Source organism: Copidosoma floridanum, unplaced genomic scaffold (assembly GCF_036245765.1).
Source record: "Copidosoma floridanum isolate Cflo_tuat_1 unplaced genomic scaffold, Cflo_Japanese_pri ptg000021l, whole genome shotgun sequence".
NCBI lineage: Eukaryota > Metazoa > Arthropoda > Insecta > Hymenoptera > Encyrtidae > Copidosoma > Copidosoma floridanum.
The window spans coordinates 31,896,046-31,918,847 of NW_028321898.1; the positions used below are offsets into that span (position 1 = coordinate 31,896,046).

Sequence of the window (22,802 nt, forward strand, 5' to 3'; positions counted from 1 at the left end):
TCTTTATCTTACTTTCGCTCGGATGGAATGAGCTGCTATGCGCTAAATTGGCGCGCCACTTGAGCCGACCCGAGCGTGCACAGCACCGAACGCCGAGACAATTTGCCTCCTCCGCGAAAACGGAATAAGAAAGGGAGAAAAAACAAAAAAAAAGGGAGGGGTGAAACGAAAGAAAGGGAAGCAACGAGCACCGGAAGGGGGGGGCTTGGCGCAATTGTATCTCAGGCAATTAACGGTAATGCGTTGCTGCTGCGTTTTTGTTTTTACTGTACGACTTCTTGGGAAGCGCAGTGGGGTCTGGCCATACTCGGGCTTATACTACTAGCGCGAGGAGGCTGCTCGAGCTCCGAACTGTTATTGCTTCTATATGTATACCTATCCACCACTTATTAGGGCCCCCCCTCCCCCTCATACTCTGCAGCTATCCTATACGAGAGTAGCGCGACGGAGTCTCAGAAAAGGTATTAGGAGATACTACCCGCTCTCCACCACCACGGGGGAGTTGGGGAAAATTTATCCGCGAGTTTTATACTATTACGCTGCCGGTGAACTGTATTGGGATGCACGCCGTTCCAAGGGGATGAAAATCAAGTGGCCCGCGCTCCAGCGACGCCCAATTATACTTGCTAGCTGCCCTTTTTTTTATCTCAAGAAAAAAAATAAAAATAAATGAAACTTTGAAAGATAGAGTTTTTCTTTTTTACTTTTTACGATTCAGCGCAAAAGCAGAGGAAAGGGCTAAAGTGTCGCCTCGCTAATGCCCTAATGACAGCCCGGGGGCTGCAGCCAGGGAATTGCAGAGACTTTCAAGATTGCAGGGCAACTTTCCGCGCTAAGTATAGCCTACGGGGGTCTTGAAAACAACAACCCCGTAATATATATGTACCCGTGGCAGAGCCCCACTTTCCAGATTCGGGGCCCAGCCCCACCATACACACACACACATGGAGGTACAGAGTTAATAACTTCATACAGAGCCGTGCACTCGATTGTAGGCGGGTAACCTACACAAGCGTCGACGACTTATCGGACACGGCACATCGAGCCGGCGCTGTTATACCGGCGTTGACACGCGCACACGCGAGCCGAAGGGAAATATAAAAGGGAGATCGAGGGAGAGTTTATAGGGTCGAGCGCGCGCGGCGAAAATCATAAATCAACAGCGGCCACGTCGCTCTCTCCCGCGGGTATTGTCCCTCCACCCCCTCTCCCGCGAGGGATTAAACATTCACCTGCTGTTGCCACTTCTTCGCTCAAATGTTCCATTTTGTGTAACAGCCTTCGTATAAACGCACAACCCCTCCCGGGACACGCAAAAATATACTTTTTTTCCTTTTTTTTTTATATATATAAGTACGCCCGCTCTCTTGTTTCGCTTGATTTTCATTGGGCTATTCGACGTGTATTCACCGTTTGCGCCGATCGGCTGTTTGGGGTCCGGTGAAAATTTTACGGCCGACAGTAAAGGGTATCATCATCCTCGAGCTCGGCATCTTAATGTCCTCGTATACATCACGGCCCCGGTGCATGTGTACACAGTGCAGTTGAGTCCCTCGTCGATGCTCATCCACGGTGTCGTTAAAGCCGCCGGCAATTTTACGAGATTGCGTCCGATATCAACACCAGAGAAACCACAGTCTCCCTTACTTGTACCTCGAGTCTCCTCTCCTATGTACGGAATATCCGTCTAAGATGTCGTGTACGCGGGTTTTTTTTTTTTTGTTTTTTTGTTTTTCGATTATTCGCAAAGTTTTCTTCATCAAGTTGACAGGGGGGGACATGCGGGAAAAATGTCATCCTCGAGCTGGCTTGTTTTTCTTCCGTTCCGTGAAAAACTTGGCAAAGGTGGGAGCGAACTCTGAAAAAGTCACCCTCCCGACTCTTGCGAACTTTGGACGCGCGGCTCTCCGCCTCGCTCGCGTGTACACCACTTACACTTCACTGCCGCTGTATACGCAAATCACTTGATAAACATATTCATGTACGCGGGTAAATCTACCTTGACTTTTTCTATCTTGAAATGTTTGCGATGACGAAGGTACATACTTTTTTCGACGCACTCTCTGACGACGTCGCTAGGGGGTGAAAAAAAAAAAAGAAGAAAAAAAAATTAGCTTCACGAAACGACGATTTTAATTTAGATCGGAACGTACCGTCGTTGTGCAGGATATTCCCCTCGAGCCGAGAGAGGGGCTCTGTGGCGGCATAATGTATTTTCCTCCTCTCCAATTTGGCGCGCACGCGGTCATTTGAATTTTAGAAAAGCACCCGAGATTCACGAGACCCCCCCCCCCCGTAATCCCGATGCCCGAGAATACATTTCGCCGTCGTCTCAACGAATTTGTACTCGCTGCTGTCATCGAAAAAACGAAGCCCTGCCTTCGATGAATAATTCAACCACCGAGCGACTCCCTCCCCCCGTGACTAATTGATGCGCACACTCTTGACACCCGAAACCCAAGGGGGCAAATGGTGTCGTTTAAAAAAGTTTGGCTCGAACAATTAGGGATAAACGAAATAAAAAATACAGTATTATCCCGATCGTGTCCGCTCGTGCCGCGATAACTCTGCAAGGTGCGGCTGGAATGCCGCAAACCATTTCCTCGAAGCGTCCAGCAGCTGCGGTAGCGCAACAACAGAATCTGCCGGTCCTCCGAACTTCACACCCTGCATTGTTGATTCGGGCCGAAGCTCGAGGGAGCACAGGGGGTGGGAAGGAGGCGGGCTTTAACTTTCGCATCGCTCGGCGTTCAGTCATGCGAGCTCGGGCCGAGGGTTTAGGGTATGCAAATACGCGAAACTGCAGCGCGGACGGAATTTCGCGGGGGATTATGCTCGGGCCGCCGGTAGCAATAGTGGAAGCGCTGCTGCGTTCGGGGGGCCCCGGAGCTTACGTTTACGCGCCAACGCTGAAATAAGAGTCGCGATATGGCCGAATAATAATACCCACCCCAACTCCGCAAGTGTCCCCATTGGTGGGGAATTAGCGCGGGATTTGACGAGAAAAAGTACGAGGATAACACGAGTGTTTACATCTACTTTAGGGGGGTAGTGTAGCCAACCGGAGGAGGGATGCAAATGATGATGCCGCGATTGCACAGTGACTATGTGGTCCAAGACTTGTTCTTTCTCTCCTTCCCTGCGGTAAAATTAAGCTCTGCCTACTATTTTTCAGATGCTCCAACTGTTGAATATAGTTCAAGGATTATAATTTTTGGTTCACCACAAAGTTGTTTGTTTGTTTTCGGCAGTGTATATATACTTTGTGTAAAACTATGAACTAATGATGATCAAAGCGCTTGGATTACACGTTTAACCGACGGATCATAAATCTCCCATTAGAGTTACATAAGCAACTTCCAAATTAACCCGACGTAACGTAATTCCAATTTGGAAATTGGCCCGTGTATCAGGTTGTATGAATTTGCGGTAAATGTTTATTAAATTAAAACCAGTGACGATACCTGCATTAACGAAATAATTTATTTCGAGCTCAATGAAGGGTAATTTGAGGTTTCGGTTGGTGGGAGGAGGGGCAAACAGGAGTAACGAAATCCCTCCACCGTCAATCAACGGGAGCCTCAATTGGCATTAATTAAAATTGGGCGTAGGTACAGTTTGAGAAACCATCGTCGGGAATGTCCGTCGGGCTCTCGCAATATACTCGGGACCAGACCTCCAAACTTTCGACTCGGCTAATTCGAGAAACTCGGACGCAGCGCCGTGAGAGACTATGTTGCGAGGACCGGTGGAGGACTCGAGCTCCTTTGACTTTCAGCTAACGCGTTGCGCTTGTCGCTGGAGAGGAAAAAAGCAGAAAGAAAAATGTTGTTTACAAAGGGACGGCGGCGCTGTAATTGCAGCGGGTCCAAGTTCTCTCGGGGAAACTTTGGCCCCTCGAAACACAATCGCAAAGTGCTCAATTAGTCGCCGGGACTCCGAAGTAAATCTCAAAAGCTCGATTCTCGAAACGGAGCCCCCAAGACTTCCGGGAATTTGAAATTCCATCTGCGTCCCGTACTTTCGCTATCGAGACTCGGCCGAGTTTCCGGAGAATCCCACTCGACTGAAATTTCACGAGAGGAAAGTTCACGGTGTCGGGTATATATACCAGACCTATCAAGAGCCATAAGGTTACAAAAGCCCGGGCCCATTATGTGTTAAAACTTACGATCGATTCATAAATCGCGAATTTTTCTTTTTCCGCGGAGGATATAGTGAAATGGAACATCAACTACTACCGCGGCAACGCGTGAGAGCTGGTTTTTTGAAACATATCGCATTGAATATTCCAGTAGAACATCCAATCATTCTCCTTTTTGTTCGAAAAGCTTATACAGCAATCCATTTTCCAGGTACTAATTGGATATCCTCCTGTAACGCGTCAATTACGTATTCAGCGCTCTCATTTTGAGGGTACTTGGCAATCCGTCACCTGTACCTATGCAAAAGTATAAAAAGAGCACTTTGCGCGGCTGAATTTTTTATTAAAATAGATCGAGGGGTGATAAAAACCCTTCGAATAAACGATGAATTATTAACACGGGGGAATTGTAGCTGACGGACGTCCACTTAACCAACGCGTCGGGGCCCGTCATTTTTTATTAGCTGCTACACGCCCGCGGGCGAATTTATTCGTGACTGCGATACATGGAAATAAAAAAAACTCGCAGCGGCGTTTGTTGCCTCGACTTTTTGTTATTTTTCGTCCCGCTCCGAACGCACTCGTGAAATTTCCGATTGCACGGGAAACGCAACGAGTTACACCGCTCTGCCGGCACCAGTGCAGAGAGAAAAATCCGTAATTTACATTCTACTGGTGCTCATCGACCACCTATATACTGTGCGCGACGCGCGTATATGGGCGCCCGTGTACCTATACATGCGATTACGCGGGATATACAGTATAATGTATGCAGACACACGCACGGCCCGACATTCGAGTCGACGGGCTTGTTTTACGACGGCTCGTATCGATGTATATAGGAAAGGGAGAAAGTTGCGTGTGCGCGGGGTAATGGAAAAAATATACAGAGGAGGTGGGAAAGGGGCGACTCGATGTACATACAATTTGCACGCGAAATCGTCCCTTACAACGCTATCGCTTTCGGAGTATCGACGATATTACCTGAACCGAGTCCCTACGTGTGCGCGAGTATACGATACATCCCTCTTGTTGCTTTGTGTATTTACCGATACTGTGCGTACATGACCATCGGAATAAAATGTGGCAACTGCGACTGGTTTGTGCTCAATTTTTCAAATTGTATAAATTTCCCGCAGTTGCATGTATAAGGTGGTCTGTTGGATGGCTCAAAAGCTACAGCTTACATACATATTTGCCCAACGGGTAATTTTTTTTAATGAAAAGTAATAATTGTAGTGGCAAACAATTGTAACAAATAGCATTGTTTTTGTTAATTCGATAAATACAATTATTTGGTAAACATTTTTTATCATACTTATTAGGGTTAAAAAATACTAAAATAATATAGAATATTTTTGCATATTTTTCTCATAATTAATATTTGTGAGCAAAATGTGCAAGTTTTAATCATGGTTTATTTCACTTATTTGTCTTATTTTATTTGGTCATTTCGTCGACAAAATTAGAGTTGTTAGTTTTTTTTTTTTTTTTTTTTTTTTTTAACTGTGGAAAAGCCCTACAATCTATTGTGAAATTTATGACCTGTTTCATATGCACACAGATTCCGTACACGCTATTTTTCGGATAAATGTATCGATTCCTACGGCACCATTATAAACACAGCGTGTTGATTTTATATAAAAAAAGTGCGTTTTTTGGTATTTTATTACAAAAACACTTACGCATGCAAGGATTGGATTTTAATGTACTATACATATTCATCCGTATCAGTTACAAATGTACTGCCAAACAAACTATATGTATAACTCATAAATGTAAAGATTGAAGACAATCCCGTTATTTATAGGGACAATCAAGTGTTTTCCGTGAAAAAGCAATTTGTGCTCTATTGAACTGAGGAAAATAAAAGAGAGACAAATATAGACTCCGCAAGTGACAATAACTTTGTTATCCCGATAAAGTATTTTCATCTCCTTACGTGACATAATTGGACGGAGAGCTGCGCTGCCTTTGGTGCGACCAGGTGGCAGAATCCAGTTTCTTTTCGATGATTTTGCTAATTGGGCGAAGGGAAACACTCGAGGGAGCCAAAAGTCCCCGTATCCCGCAAGACAGACTGTGCACAGTAAGAATCGACTTGTCGCCTCTGGGAGGGTTAACAACAGCAACAGACGAGACCGCGCCCGCCTTCTCCGGAGAACAATTTGCAAACGTCGCTCCTCATTAAACGGATCCGCAGGAGTTTACGCCCCCCCCCTCTCTCTAGCTCTCTTCACTTCGCCAATTGACGCAAGCTCTTCCGTTCTCCCTCTTCTTTGTTTTCTCGTTTTTCCGGTTTTCCAGGAAAACTCGACGCCGAAATTCCCCACGGCAGCCACCAATTAAAACCTAGATAATTATTGCCCCGAGCAGGGAATTGTGTGTGCCCCCCCCCCCGTATAACATGCGAGCAGTGTAAGCTTAAACATGCGTGGGGCATATTTATGGGGTCTGCGATAATTAGGAGTACAGGCAAAATTCCCCACCGCAATCTCTCTCGGGCTGCGCGCAAAGATGTAACGCCGGGGCCGTAAATTCCGAGATGTAAATCCACAGTGGGGTATACGTGTGTGCCACGCATGTGCAGCAGCGAGAGCACAATTTACGACCGAGGGAAAACCCAATTCGGCTGCGCCGTCGTCGTCGTCTTGCATTGTCTCGGTTGAAAATCCAGAAATTACAAGCAATCGAGAGAAAACCCCGCCTCCTGTGCCATTTCCGGCTTGTGGAAAAAAAAGAACATCATCCCCGGTAAACAGTAGGGCAGAGATTTAAAATTCAAGCAGTACCGCGAGACGAGTACAATTACCCATACCATCGGAATCTTTCGCGTGACTGCACGTTGCAGTATCGGGATGAAGTATCGCCAAAGTGTACGTATATATGCCGGTGCAGGGAGTGTACGAGGCGAGAGACCGGAAACGGAATAGGCGATGAGCGAGTTTTGCGTCGAGCCGACGTAACGCAGTCTGCATAATTCACAGCCGGAGCCACCCCGGCTGCTGGCTGCCGCCGGAGTGCGAACCTCCCTTCCCAGCAGCTCCCTTTCAGAAGCCTCCGAGCGCGAGCTTTTCTCGCTCCGCGTAATGCGTCGCTCTCCTCTTCTTCTTCTTTGCTTCCTCTTTTCTTTTATTTTTTTTTCTCCACACCGACTTCCGCTCTGGCTTCTTCTGCCTTTTTCGTGATGCTTAAAACTAGTGCAGGTCTCGAGGAATTCCCAATGCGACTCTTTTATCTGGGAAATTTTCGTTACGACTGCTCGAGGCTTGACATTTTCGTGTATACGAATAATATACGAGTCACCGTATATTAATCCGAAAAATATTTTGGATACAGTAATTTCATGGCGTGTTTAATTCTCGTTTGCGTGTATAAAGTTTCCGCTGCGATTTTCCTTTCAAAGTGACCCAGACGAAATCTGTTTGTATGGGATATATACAAGAGACAGGGAGAGAGCCATTTGCTAATGACTCATAGCTGTGACACCAAACGAGGGATTAAAAAAAAGGGAATCAGTTAAAAACGACGGGGAACGCGGCCTTTTGCTTTTGACGCGCGTAGCCGAGCACACATGCCGTGTACGTAGCTACAACCATTGCCCCGTCTCCCCCCCCCTTTTGCGATTGCAATTTGCACGCATAATTACGAAACCGATAGCAAATTCCCTTTGATCCTGCCGGGGCTGCTGTCGCACGGGTGTACCCATATAATAGAGCTCACAGAGAGAGTTCGCATACATAGTAACTATGATGTCCCATCTCCTTACCCTCGAATTACTTCCGACGATTTGATTAAATTAATGACATCTGCGAAGGAAGTGTGGATTATCATTTTCGACTAATTGAGACGCGCGAATGGAGAGGCTATCCGCTCGAGTCATTTACGTCTACAGAAAAGGAGTATCTCCATTGAACGGGTTGTACAATCCTGATGGAGGACGAAAACAAGACTTGTACTTACGTCCATCGGGTTACGGTTGTCGACGATGAAACTGATGATGCAAGTCCGCACGATGTACAATCCTTTGGCAGAGGAAATAACGCGAGAGGATCCCGCGACACAAAGAGTACACCAACGAGCCGGAAAACATTTTTCGGCTGTGCGACGCTTTTACCTTTAGATAGATATAAATTTTTTTCTCTCTCTCTTTCTCTTCATTGAAAATCTTCCCGGCTCGCTCGAAAATCCTCGTTTCCGAAGGCTTTTTTCCCCCCGATGCTGATGCGGCTGGAGAAAAGCTGCTTTTCGTGTCTGCTATCGGCTTTATTTCTTTCATCCTTCGTTTCTCCGTATGCATTGATCTGCAGTTAGATTTTGAGGGACGATATATAACTATTTTTTTTTCTTTTTTTTTTTTTTCTACGTGATGCGTCATCCGCGCTTTTGAGAAATTCGGTAGACGCAAATGAACGCGACTCGACTGTGCCTTCCCTCGGCCGTTGTTATTTCCCGAACAGCACTGCTCGCAAAGCCCGCCTCTTCCTTTTTCTCTCTCTCTCCTTTGTAAACCAACAGGGCAAAATATTCGCAACTTTCGAAAGCCGCGCGAGGGATAAAGTACCTGCGTTTCGCTTGCGAAAACGGAGCGCGTCCTCTCTAGTTTCGGCATTTCGGCTCTCTAATTATTATTTTCCACCTCCACCTCGTGTGTATGTGTACGCTTGTTCCGCGCTTTTTGTTTGTCCCGCATTCCAGCTCTTCGGCGTTACTTGGTTTCATGGGTGCGTGTTCCCCTCGTTTACACCGCCTTTTTCGAAATTTTCAACCCCCACCGGTTTTTGAAAAATGATTGGTGTCTAAATGTAAGAGATATGATGTTTCCGCGAGTTTAGTTAAAATTATTATCACGGCCCACCACCGTTGTGCTACCTGTAGCGAAGTTTGGGCGAAACCATAGGGGAAAACAACAAAAATGCATCGCGCCACTGCCCTCGGACAACCAGTGCTCTGCGGCAGGGCATGCCGTGGGAGCGAGAAGATTCAATTTCGGCTAGGCTATCGGCAATGCGGTGCATAATACACGGAAGCGAGACAAGTACGTGGGTGGAAAACAAAAAGTGATGCAACCAAGTAAAAACAAAAAAAAACAAAAAAAATCGGAACATGAAATTTTGGTTAAGACAGGAGAAGAGTTTGTGGCAACGATATTCGTTGTTTTTCCGTCAGCACACGTTTGGATTAATTGAATTTTTTCGCCCGTCCAAACATGGTTTTTTTTTCATTATGTTTCAGATGGATACGAGCAATTTGAAACAGCACCGGGCACGGGCTCTTTTTTTTTTTTTTTTTTTTTTTTTCATGCTGCTTCGCGTCGAGATCAATCGGACTTGCTCGGCCGAGGCGATACCACACACGTGCTTCGGCATTTAATTGCAACGATCAGACCGCGTCGACGAAATCCTTTAAAAATAAACCGCGTCATGTCCGACCATTAAAACGGAATCAAATTTTGTTCTCCCGCACGTACGAGCGCTTAGTAGGTATACGTTGTCCCGTTGCGGGAAAATTGCAAATCGAGGCGTTGGGTTGGGCGGGCGGCGCCGCGTCAGCGGTTTATTTTAGTCGCGTCGACGCAACAAACGTTGTACAAACGCCAAGCTCGCACGCACGACAGGGACAGGTGGGCATACGCAAACAGGCCTACACCATGCTTGCTTATGGGACACGACAATCAATCGATTTTCCATTATCCCCGGCCTGCAACGACTCGCGAGTTGCTTATTCTGGACCCTCCGCTTGGCTGCCATAAATCATGAAAATCCCTATTCAAAGACGAGTAGCTTCTGCCGCCATTACCCGCGCCGCTGTATGTGTATACATAAACGCGATCGATCATCGAGTTAATCATCCGAATTCAGTCCCGCTGCAGCTGCCGCTGATGCTCGATCCCATTGTTGTTGTTGTTGCAAAGAGGAACGGGAGGAGGGAGAGCACGAATTTTGAATACAACCCAGGGTATACGGAAACTTGCAAATTTCACTTTACTCCACAAAGTATAGGCAAACTTCGACTCTTGCCCTTTTTTTATATTACATTTCCATCATTTGTGTCACTCGTTAAAAAAAAAAATTGGTAATTAATTTATAAAATCACGGTGCAACTAATCAATCGAAACACCTCTGCTCTCGTGTTGCCCGGCCCGTAGTCGTTGTCAAGCCTCGATAGAAAATAATCAGTCGTCGGCTCGGGGTTTCGAAGGCTCGCAGTGGCCGATGATTTTCAGGTGTTTTGACGGTAATACCTACCGGCGATGTCAGTGGCAGTGTTTCGAGCGCCCAAGACTTCACCGCAGCCGATTCGCGGCGGCGACGCCGATGATTTCGGCTGTTGGTTTATTACGGCCTACACTCGTCTCCTCTCCCCCGATGGCGTACATAATTTACGAGGGTTATATACGAGCCTGATCCTCTTACCATCTGACGCATAATGTGTGCGGGTACAGTGCGTCGCTCGAATACATATATACATGTATAGGAGGTGAGGGGGGGGGGCAAGAGGAGTGCAAGAGAAACTGCGATTGGGGCCTAATGCATGCGTGCAGCAGCCTCTATTCGTGTATATATATATAGGTATATGTATACATATAATATCTAGAGCAAACACGGCACTCGGCACTGCTAATGATTAACAATGCGTACCTATATGTGTGTGCCTAAGATTTTACAGTGATGCTCGCTTTCGGTGGGGAACGCGCATGTATAGTAGTCGATGATGATTCCGCCACCACCGCGGCTGCTGTTGCTGATAGGCCGAGCGCAAATTTATTAGGTCTCTCGCGCTGATGCCTCCCCCCCGCGTATACGACGATGATCCATTAGCGGCTCTGTGTATACGGGATTAGCGCTGCTGCCGCTCCCGTCATTGTGCTCGTCGTTTCACCACACCGCGCGAGCGTAATCTTCGCCCATTCCTCCCTTTCTCTCTCTCTCTCCATCGCTGATGCGCAATACCAAACTACCGTTAGCACGAACAATGAAGGAAATATGAACGGGAAAAAACAAAACAAAAAATCAGCGATTATACGGCGAATCAATCAGGCGCGCCGCGGTTCTCGCATCGATTATAAATGTCATTAACGTTTCAGCATTTTCATCTGTCTGTATTTATATTGTATGTGCGTTCGAGGGATTAACATGTATAAACTATTTAAATGAGAGGTTTCCCAGTGTGTATAATAGATGCTGACCATTAATTCGATTTTCTTCCTTTTTTTTTTGTCCAATTAGTACACAATTATCGGGCCATTAATTATATTAGAGAACCTCCGTCCGCTGGCTGTACGTATAATGGTGAAATCCGATCGTCACCTCGGGGAGTTTGTCCATGAATATTTTCCGCGCTCCCCGGATCGTTAGCTGAATAATGGTACTTACAATTAGTCGCCGGAGATCTTGCAAAGATTTTGAAGAGAAGCGTCTCTCTCTCGTTTGAAAGAAAAAAGAAACGGGGGGATTTTCTTTCTTTTTGTTCTCGCTTTCGTCTTGGTTGCTGCACTTGCGCTATTAGGTATAGGTACTGGAGAAAATTTCGCGACTTTTCTTTTCATTCCTTTTTTTTCGCTCGACTTTCGTTTTATTCTTAACAACCGGACTTTGAGTCGAGGTTGGAGGAAAAAGATTGTGCGCGAGAGAAGGAGGGGACGGATCGAGTTATGGAGAATACCCTCGTTTTACTTGTCTTTTTTTTCATTTTTCATACTCTTCGGTTGTCGTCATTCTATTATCAAGGGACAATCGGATCTGGTTGTTTCGATCGTCACGGTAATCGAATAATCGTTATCGTCGTCTGTGGCAGGTGCGGCATTGATTTCTCGCTCCAGTTTACAGAAGAGATGGCGATGAACAAATTCACAATGAATCTAGCTGAACACTAAATATTCTCCTTTCTGTATGTTTGGCAGAGCAAAAAACATTTCTAAAAAATCAAACGATTTCAAATATATTTACTAGCCATTTTTAAACCAAAAGTCCATTGGAAATTGTTTTGCTACATAATATGATTTTGTTTTCTTTGTAATTAATAAAAATTTTTATAAATATTGGATGGATGAATTGAAAATATACTTTATTATTTATGCATAAATGTACAAGTTTGTCTTTGAACAATTAGTACTCAAATCGTTATTATCATATTATCGACGACAAAAATATTCAAACCTTTTTATATCTCGGTGACACAGGTGATTTGTGATGAACAAAAATTTTGCAATAAAATTATTAAAGCGTTCCTAATTAACAAAGTTAACTGAATAAGAAAAATTTTTAATTTTATAAGCCTTTAGTAACTATTAAATTGTTTAACACTGAGAGATAAAAAAAGTTATAAATATTTTGTTATTAATTACGAGATTTCCATAGATCTCGATCTTTTAATCATGAGGTGGTCAATGAATTGCTTTTTAGCACAACCTTCGAGGAGTACCACTGCTCGTCTCAAAAATTTTAAATTCGTATTTACCGCCAGTGCTGCCAGACTAAGAATAGTTTCAGTATTGCCCGGTAGACGTCTGACGGTAAAGTGATCTCTGAACGCAAAACAAGTCGAACAGAGTATAAGTTAGACCTGCTTCCCCTTCATCGTTACTCTGGTTTCCCTTCATAACACGTCTAAATCTTTCGCCTTTTACTAAAGATTTCCGTGGAGGGGAACACCTGATGAGTCTGTCACCAATTTTTTAGTGTGCTCGACGAAAGTCGGGCCGACAAATTTAATCAAGCATAATATTCTCACCTGTATGAGTATCACTCATAGTCCGGGAGCCAGGGTACTTTTCGTAGCCGATGGAGGTCTATGGTTGCACCAAAGTTTTTTTTATGTATTTTGATGCGCTGAATCCGATTTTCGAAGGTGCTTGGCTGTAAAGTTGGCCGATTAATTGTTATAAACATTTTTTATAAACAAATAAGAAATTTTAATTTTTTTTAAATAAAAAAATTTTTTTTAGATTCTTTGGCCAATTTTAAGACAAAAAGTATTCTTGTCATTTTTTCGTAAAACCCTTCGTTTACGAGTAAAAAATTCACGAAGTTTCGAAAAACAGGGTTTTTCACGAAATTCGACCATACGTTGCACATTCATTAATGCATATTTTTTAATCCAACACGGCTTAAAACTTTCGTATAATATAGTACTACAATAATATGGAATGAGCAATGTATGATTTGAATTGGATTTTTATCTAGCAATGCCTCATCGTTAGGTCTATTGCGCGCTTACGCGGTAAGTATGTACTGGAGACCACGCATGAGAGTTCATTATGTTTATTTATAAAGAGCTGCATTTAAACTTTCTTCCGATATTTTCACTCCTTATTTAAATGTTTAAGGATGCACATCATAAAAATTGTTAGGTAGCATATTGTTAAACAATTTGTTTAAACAAAAATTTTTTTTTATTTTTGAAAAAAAAATTTTTTTATTTATCTATCATGTTTTTAGCAACAAGAATCTAATAAATGCATAAATAATTCCCAATAACCCAAATATCTGCGTTATCTACAATTTGTACATTTTACAACATGAAGCATTTAGGTGACATATTAACTTAAATTAACTGAATTCTTAGTCTCAGTTTATCATTTCCATTGCATAAACTTATTTTACTACTTACCCTTTTTCCTTTTTACAGTAGAATATCGGAAGAAAGTTTAAATGCAGCTCTTTATAAATAAACATAATGAACTCTCATGCGTGGTCTCCAGTACATACTTACCGCGTAAGCGCGCAATAGACCTAACGATGAGGCATTGCTAGATAAAAATCCAATTCAAATCATACATTGCTCATTCCATATTATTGTAGTACTATATTATACGAAAGTTTTAAGCCGTGTTGGATTAAAAAATATGCATTAATGAATGTGCAACGTATGGTCGAATTTTGTGAAAAACCCTGTTTTTCGAAACTTCGTGAATTTTTTACTCGTAAACGAAGGGTTTTACGAAAAAATAACAAGAATACTTTTTGTCTTAAAATTGGCCAAAGAATCTAAAAAAAATTTTTTTATGTCAAAAAAATTAAAATTTCTTATTTGTTTATAAAAAATGTTTATAACAATTAATCGGCCAACTTTACAGCCAAGCACCTTCGAAAATCGGATTCAGCGCATCAAAATACATGAAAAAAACTTTGGTGCAACCATAGACCTCCATCGGCTACGAAAAGTACCCTGGCTCCCGGACTATCATGTACTACTGCGAAGTTGGCATTACCGTCCACTTAAGACGAGGGCTTCCATTAGTTTTATAATGTACAATGATTAATCAATAATAGCAAGAACTTTCAAAATTCCAACAATAAAAAGTTATGCTACATATTATATTAAGTTGAAATAATTATTAAATACTTTTTTCAAGATATGACGTTATTTCATTCGTGACTTAGAATTGTTGTATAGAAACAAAAAACCATAAGAAAGGCACGTTGCCCTCACACATCTCGAGTCTTTCGAGATCTTAAAATTTAAACACAAAATACAAGTAATTACAACAACCATGTGTTATCTACGTTTCGTATTCGAGTGACCATGTGCCCCTTGAGTCAATACAATATTGTTCTTGGCCAATAGACGGCTGCGTGTTGCATAATAGATACCGCAGAAATGCAAGAGCCTCGCTCCGGCGCATCTCGATTAGATGCAGGGCCGAGAAATCCCCGGCATGTACCACCTGCAATATTGCAACACGTCAGGCGCAACCTCGAGAGCACCTCCGCTTCCTATACTGGGCTGTGACGCCACATTGATATGCGCGCGAGGGTTCGCAACACACGGCGAGAAACTCTCCGTACTTAGCCGATACTTGGGTACGAAGCAGGGTAGCGGAGATAAGCGTCCCTTCCGTAATATGCTCCTTCGAGATGAGAGCCGGCCCGTGCAGACGCTCGTGAATTTTAAGCCCCTGCATAGGTATACACACGCTCCCCTATCCGTATCGCAGGGCTGCCGTACTACTGTGTCCGAGTGACAGCGATGCCTTTCACCTGTGCTTGGTTGTTTAACAGTCTTTTGTTGGATATCCCTGGGCTGATGTGCAGATGCATTTTGCGAATTTATGGAATTTTTAAGCATCAAAGTGCTTGAACCTGTTGTGTGGTGCATATGTACACTTTATACAACAAAAATGAGATAACATTTTTTAAGAAAAAAAAAACTTTGTTTTCAGTTTACTAAACCTTGGATCACCAAGTATAAATTCAGTAAAAGTGTTATTCTTCTGCTTTGTGGTATTCCACCGTCAATATTCACGGGCCCTTTGTGACTAAAACAGTACCATTATGTGAAACGCAATCCATCACGTTAGTGCAACTCGCATCGAGGTGTTTTTGCATTCGAAGCATCGAGCTAAAATAAAAAAATCTTTCTCAACCATACGCGATTTTTTTGTGCTGAAAGGTGACGGAAAAAAAAAAATTTCTCCACTGATTTTTGCGCAGTGGGGAAATCACATCGGTAGTCGTAAGTCATGCGATCTCAAAATTGAAGAACAAACGAACGCAATGACGATCGGACGGACGGACGGACACAGAAATGACGGGAGAGGGAACGATGGACAGACAGATAGACGAGCATCTGGACGGATACATGTACGAACGGTATACAGCCGCCGTACACACGCTCCTCCTCTATCTTTGCAGTCTAATTGGATTCCGGAGCTGATGTCTGTCTGTCTGTCTCGCACCGCCAAGAGTCATCGTGTACGAATCAACGAGCAAGTTGCCGGCAGCTCGAAAGCTCGCGTAAACATTTCTGCAGATAGGTACACACGTGTGTTTCATTACGTACGTACATTGGCTTTTACCTCGTCCAACGGGGAGAAGGTAAAAACAAAAAAATGGACGCCCACCAGCGATCGATCTCCGCGTACCGCAGAAAATCATGGCTCACCGAGAGCTATTCGACTTTGCCATTTCAATAAGTCAGAGAGCGTCTATCTGGAGCTCATTAGAGGGGGGAAGGTTCGGGAGCGAGCGAGCGAAATGGCTCGGGATGCGTGCCGCATACTCAATCCGGCGCTGACGACTGCCTCTGCGTGAGCGACCGGTCGCGATCGGATTGACAATCGCTCTCGCCGTGTTGCTGTCGCCCCGAATACGTGATCGCAGCCCCCACCGAAGGAGGCCAGCAGCAGATGTGCCCGGAATCCTTAAAATACGCTGGGATTCTCTCTCTCTCTCTCTACCAACTTTCCCTCCACCCCCCTACCGTCTTTATCTCGCCCTTTTTGACCCGAACTCCCCCGTGATGGGGCATACCGTATGTGTTATTACGATCTCCCCGTGCACGTACATGGTGAATCCAAGTTTCATGAACCTTTTTCCAGAAATATCCACCCCATGATCGACTGTGTGGGAGCCGTGATTCCGTGTGTCCGGATGGATTGTTTTGGTGCCAGAGTGCTCGGCATTGTCGCGAAAAACCGATTGGATCCGATCAAAGAGCGCTCGAAATGCCATTAACGCCGAGTGCGCTCTTGAAAAATCCAAATCAACGCGATTCGCGTGTGCAAATGCAACTTCAGCGAAGGTTTTTTTTTTCCCTAACGCAGCAGTTCCGCCCTCGATTCAGGGAAATCCCATTATCACGGGAACGTGGACGTTTTAATTCGATTCCCGCGACGCCGGGGCGAAACGTGCATACGCGGACCCATCCCACATCGCCCCGTTGGGCGTAAACACTGGCATCGGACAGTATTCATTCACTTTTCGCGTGTTCCGACCACACCGGCACAAGCGGCCGCTTAACGACGCGCCCTTTCAATCTCCTCCTCGTCGTCCGACCCCATCACCACTTTGGCGCGAAAACGTGCAATTGAAAAAAAAAAAGCAACGTTGCAGCAACTCGACTTTTCAATTCAAAGTTGAGCGAGGATTCCTCGCTTCTCGATAACGTAAAAGAGTTGGTCCGACATTCGGATCACATAACGAGTCCCGGGGCTAAAATGACACTTTTTCGCGATTCCTCGGATCTATCGCCGAAATTACGGCTCCTAATTGCCGTCTCTTTTATCCGTAAGTGCGCGGGGCTTTCTTTTCTTTTCTCATTTTTCACTGCGCCTTCCTTATCGCGCGCGCAAATTATCCAAAGAAAGAGCGCCGAGGGGAGGAGATTAAAAAAAAAAAAATGGCCCTTTTCGAGGGGGCTTTTGCGCGTATTTTAGCACAGCCCGACATAACCAATGTCGGCGAGCCGAGAGCCCGCTTTTTTTATACCCTCCGTTCGAATCGTAAAAGCGACTCGGGAGAGGGAACTTCTCGCACTGAATCAAATCCGCAATCGGCGGTGAATATAATAGCTTTCACGGGAACACTCCACTCCGCGGCTGAAAGAACTGCGGCTCCCTTTGACTCCTCTTTATTTTATTATATCTCCACGCGCGCGTTAATGACAAGCTCTGGCGTTCCACGCGCGCGCCGAGGGCCTTTTATTCCTATAAATGCAACGCAAACGAGGCTATTTATCATTTTTTTTTCTTTTGCATCTACACCGAAAAGTAACCGAATGACATCCAACGTCAACGTGTATGCAAATGACGCGTAGTTGCTGTGTGTATCACGTTCGGTGGGTGTACGACCGCTCGCTCGAAATACTTGCAATTTGAATGGTTTTCAATGGCCAAAGACTCTCCGAAGCGTAAAACGTGTTTCGAAGTAACGACGGCCATGCCCCCCCCTCTCTGTTCTATGGGTAAATGTAAAATTTTTCTTCCCCGTTTACCAAACACCGCTACATTAATATACCGTGTGCTTGTGTAAAAGTAGACGTTTTTTTTCTGGGGTGTAGGTCGACGACGCGCGCGACTGGCGCCAAACCCATTGACGTCAAGCGGCGCGTGAAATGTCCACCGTTGGAACACGCGGAGAAGCGGCCGGGAAGGAACAAGTGCGGCCTGCACAAACAGTGGCCACAGTAAGAAGCACCCCAGAGCTCTCTGTGCTCCCTTTGGAGTCCCCGTGCAGTAACGTCCGCCCTAGCAAGCAAGGGGAAATTAAGCCGACACGCGGAGTTTACTCGGCGGCCCTTCCTCCTCTGGACGTCACCAGCCAGGGAGAGTACACTAGGAGGCCACGGGCTCTTTGAGGGGTCGTATGTGTGTTTGCTCAGGAGGGAGGTACATAGGCTCCCAAGAGAAGCGAGATCTCGCGGCATCGATCCGGACGCGATATAATGATTGCCGCCGAGGGTTCGCGCATCGGCGCGATTTACATGCTGGGGGGCATCGCGCTGCCATTCGTTACCTTCTCCGGGAGCTAGACAAAATGGGGCAGGATTAGATAGGATCTGCGCGAGAGAAATGGCTCCGTAAAGAAGCGTCTAATTTAATACACGCGCGGGCACACACGATCGCTCGATAAAACATGCTTGCAAGACTCCCCCGCAAGCTAGATAAGTCGACGTGTATACCCTATATTACACCTACAGTCTCGCTGCTGCGGGACGTTTCTTTTTTATCCATGTATTATTCTTATTTCTCGCTGGTGTGGGTATTTATACTATAATAATGTTAGTACAGCGATATAAGATTATGAGCGCTGCGCGAGAGTCTATAATTACCAAGTATATCGATTCTTCATGCTCGTGAGTATTTATAAACCATCCCGGAGAGTCAAGACATAAATGATGCGCGAGAGTTTGCCGGATTTAAACTCCAAACGAGATGTTGTTGGAAGGCGCATAACGATAATTTGATAACGCCATTTTCTTACCTGTATCCATTTGAAGCAGATTTCGTATCTTAAAATAATTTCTGTGCCTATTTTAGGTATCGCATATACGATGAATTTACGAAAAAAGAACTTTTTTATGCTATAGGTAAGACCTCCGCATTCAAAGTGACGATGAAAATTAAAATTAAAATTAACAGTTTGTATTAAGCGCTAAAAGAAGCAAATAAGCGTCACGAACATTTGAAGATTGTAAGCACTAAATTGTGGTTTCTATGATGCGCGGCACAAAAACCGACTCGAGCTTGAAATCGAGAAGAGAAAGATCCTTTGGAGGCCTCGTCCCGGAAGAAAAGAGTTTCCGTAATAAACGATGCGAAGAAGGAGGGGGAGGAGGAGCAGTAAGAGGCGAGAACGATAAATTTATTTGCCGGGCGAAATTACCGCCATCAATTACAAAGCCTGGCCCGAACAGATAATGTTCTCAAATCCTCGTGGTGCCAACTTTCATCGTACGTCACGGCCTCTCCGGGCGAACGATGGTATATACGACTGTACTCTTGTGTATAGGTGTGCGCCTCTGGCCAGCGGGGCTTTCCCCGACCTTGAATTCATTGGGCGTCCCGTCGAGGCTCTCGATTCTAATAATATAGGGAGCAGCAGGCCACCTTCCTCGCCTTTACCCATACCCATACGCCCCCTCCCCTTTTTTTTTCTCCGAGTTTTGGGGCAAAAGTCGAGAATTTTCACCTTAAAGAATCGCCCCTACGCGATATATTGAATTTTTACTTTGGATGCTGACTCGGAATATAAATGGCGCAAGTTCCATCGCCCTCGTCCAACTTTTTTGGAATTTATACATTTCGTCGAGTAGGGGGTGACGAAGCGTCTCTTTCAGCCGACAATCAAGTTTTATTTTCAATTTTTATAACAGTTTCATCAGTATTAAAATATTTACATGAATTTCTCGGCCAATAATTGACGAAGTTCTGAAAATATTCACGTTATCAGCATCATGTTTGAAGTTTTTATTTTGTTTGAATTATGAATATGTATATTTTTAAACACCGTTTTCGAGATAATTTTACTGCAAAGTGTGAGTAAGACGAGCGTTTAAGTATCGGGAAGAACCGACCGCCTCGGAAAATTCGGTAACTCGTCAAACAGAGCAACAGGTGGTATAGATAATGCGTAGTGTTCTTCAGCTCCTTTTCCTTCCTCGGAGAGACGAGAAGGTGCTTGACCTACTCAATACTGCTAAACGAATCAAGTAAATCCACATGGTATGAGGTATTTTTTTTATGCACCCTCCTCCTTCAAATAAAAATTCAATAAAGAAATTGACGTTTCACGCATAAAATTTTACAAAAACAATTGTGAGTTCTTTTACACAATTTTTCCATTTACTTCATAAAATTTTCATAAACTACGGCATCATGATTTAGTTAAATATTTACATCAACGCCGATGTACTGCTACAAGGAGAATCATAAATAGTACCCTCTTGTGGGTGAATAAAGTCGAGTTAAAAATAAAAAGGAAACAAGTAGTACTTACCGGTAGCTGTACAGGTAAGAGATAATTACACGTAAAATATACGCGCAAACTAATTCAACCCTTTCTTCCCATAGTGTCCGTCACATCAGTACAAAAGGGAAAAACGAAAGAATGAAGGTAACTCGCGCGAAAAAAACAGGCGCGCAAAAAAAAAAAAAAACTGTCAGTGACGTACGTACCCCGTATTATATATTATACGCTCGCTCGCATTAACTCGCGAGTTTTTTTCACACCATCCGCGTGCGCGTGCCGTAGGCAGTTAATCGGGATTACGCTCGAAAAATTTTCTTCGCCCATCAGCCCATAATGAACTTGACACTTTTCTTTTTTTTTTTCTGCCAGCCATTCTTTCACCTTTGCTCGTTTCCACTCGTCGTAACAAATATTTTTCATCCCAGCTGCCAGGGCTCCTCCGAGTCGAGTTTTAATGAAGCATTGAAACTTTTTCATTTCGCCCAAGAATAAGACGTCACCCTCTACGAAAAACTGTCTCCGCCTGCTGATGCTCACTTCTTATCTCTCGTCCTCTCCACGCCTCTAGCCTTGCCTTTGTTCGGCTCGCGGACTTGGATGAGCCGCTAAAGTTTTCATTCAACGTCCGTCCCCAAACTGTATATGCGCACACAAGCACACACTCCTACCACCATTACAATTCATTATACGGAGTGGACAAAGACTCTCTCGAGTTAATTTTTTTCTTTTCTTTCATCTTAAGTATAAAATTAACGTTTTGGATAATAACCACGTTATAAAATGTACCGGTCATTTCCACCGCTTCGAGAGGGGCTGTGCTACCGAAATTAAATCCCACTCTACTCCTGCGTTACTTTGGAATTTAAAACTCGTCTCCTTCCTCTTGTTTTTTTATTAATCCATTTAGAGATACTTCTCTTGTTTCTCTGCGATTAAACGAATGAAAAAGAAGTTTTGCAGAAATTGCAGGCAGTGTAGTCGTCCCATAACTGCAGCCCCTTAAAATATTCTCGGGCAAGTTTGCAATTCCAGTTGTTGTTTGAACATTATACCTCCGTACCCCTGAATCTTACAGATCATTACGGATCCGATGGAGTAATGAATAAAGCGAGTATTAAAAGGAATGGCAATACTTTACGAATAAATGGGGTATAAAATCCATGATTTACGCTCGAGAGTGTTCAAGTTTAATTGAAAAAGTTGATGGCGCATATACCATCATCCCCCCCCCTACTATATATACAGAGGATATTAGTAGTTGAAAACTTGACGTAGAAACGTATATAACAATAATTACACGGCGCCCAAAGGGGCCTTCATTAGGGGTTGGGGGGGGGTGGTAGTCGGCTTATTAAGCGAATGGCCAATCCAATTAATCCAGAGGGTGCATTATCACTTTTACGCCCGTCCACTTTCTTACACTCAATTTCTCTCTCGCTTTGGCGCGCGTCTCTCTCAATTCAGTTTTCCGCTGCGGTGCGGCTTGCGATTACGGAGCAGCCATGAGGGGAACGGTCGAGGGGCTCGCGCGCACGGGATTGCACTCTCGGACCGAACATTCTGCAGCCTCTCCGGCGCAAGTTTGCCGTAAGTGCGACCACGAGCGGAGAGAACGAGTCGGACTCTCTCTCTCTCTCTCTTCGCCACCTTCCAACGGTATAGCAGCGCACCCACTCCTTCCCCTCGAACTCTCGAGATTTCCGCTTATATACGTATAGTTTGTACCAGGGGCTTACGCGCGAGCGCAAAGTGGTCGGCGATTCCGACGGACGCGACCACCGCGGCTTCCGGTTTCTCTATTATCTCCCTCTCTGTACGAAATTCCCTTTGTCAGCCGGCAGTGGCTATTATTTGGAGGAACTGCTGCGTGGGGGGGTGGGGAGTGGCTTAATGTCCTCAAAAACGCTGGGACTTATGGAGACCGGCCGGGGGATTAATAAATTTTCGAGGACTCTCGCTTAATTTTCTAATTTATGGAATCGTCCTGGCGGACATTTATGGCCCCTGCCGGCCAACTCCTGTTTAACTATTTAATGCAGAGTAATCGTGCCATTCGCTCGGGCGTGTATACGTTACGAGCGCACAACAGCTGGCCCGAATTTCACTAGGAGTATTTAAATAAGTTTCAATTAGTTGTCACTTTGGAGCTCCCCCCCCCACCCCATTCCCAAAAAGTGGTGGGGTGGTACCTGTGAGAAAAAATGATTTAGCGCGTCACGCGTTGCCGAGCTCCTTGTGTGTATATGTACACGGCATATAATTACACGGTTGGGAAAAAGTTTAGCAATCTTGACGGTAAGTTTCGGTCATTCTTCTCCAATTTAACTTTTCGAGGAGGAGGAAGTTGGCAATCGCTGGAATACTTCCTCGGAAGGGAGGAGTAACTTTAGCGATTTCCGAATGCTGGAAGCACTAGTGGTAGTAGGTACGTGAAAAAGAGAAGAAAGAGACTCCGGAAGGGGATG

The 22,802-nt window shown here is 44.6% G+C and overlaps 1 protein-coding gene and 1 non-coding gene across 3 annotated transcripts in view; both read left to right on the plus strand.

Moving 5' to 3' along the window:
• The window catches only part of Invadolysin (leishmanolysin-like peptidase, invadolysin), a 142,297-nt gene that overhangs the window by 52,494 nt on the left and 67,001 nt on the right, over positions 1 to 22,802 (plus strand). The window lies entirely within an intron of this gene.
• LOC111643176 (U5 spliceosomal RNA) lies at positions 12,727 to 12,847 on the plus strand. The gene has a single exon (XR_002759659.2). It is a non-coding gene; the product is annotated as a U5 spliceosomal RNA (small nuclear RNA).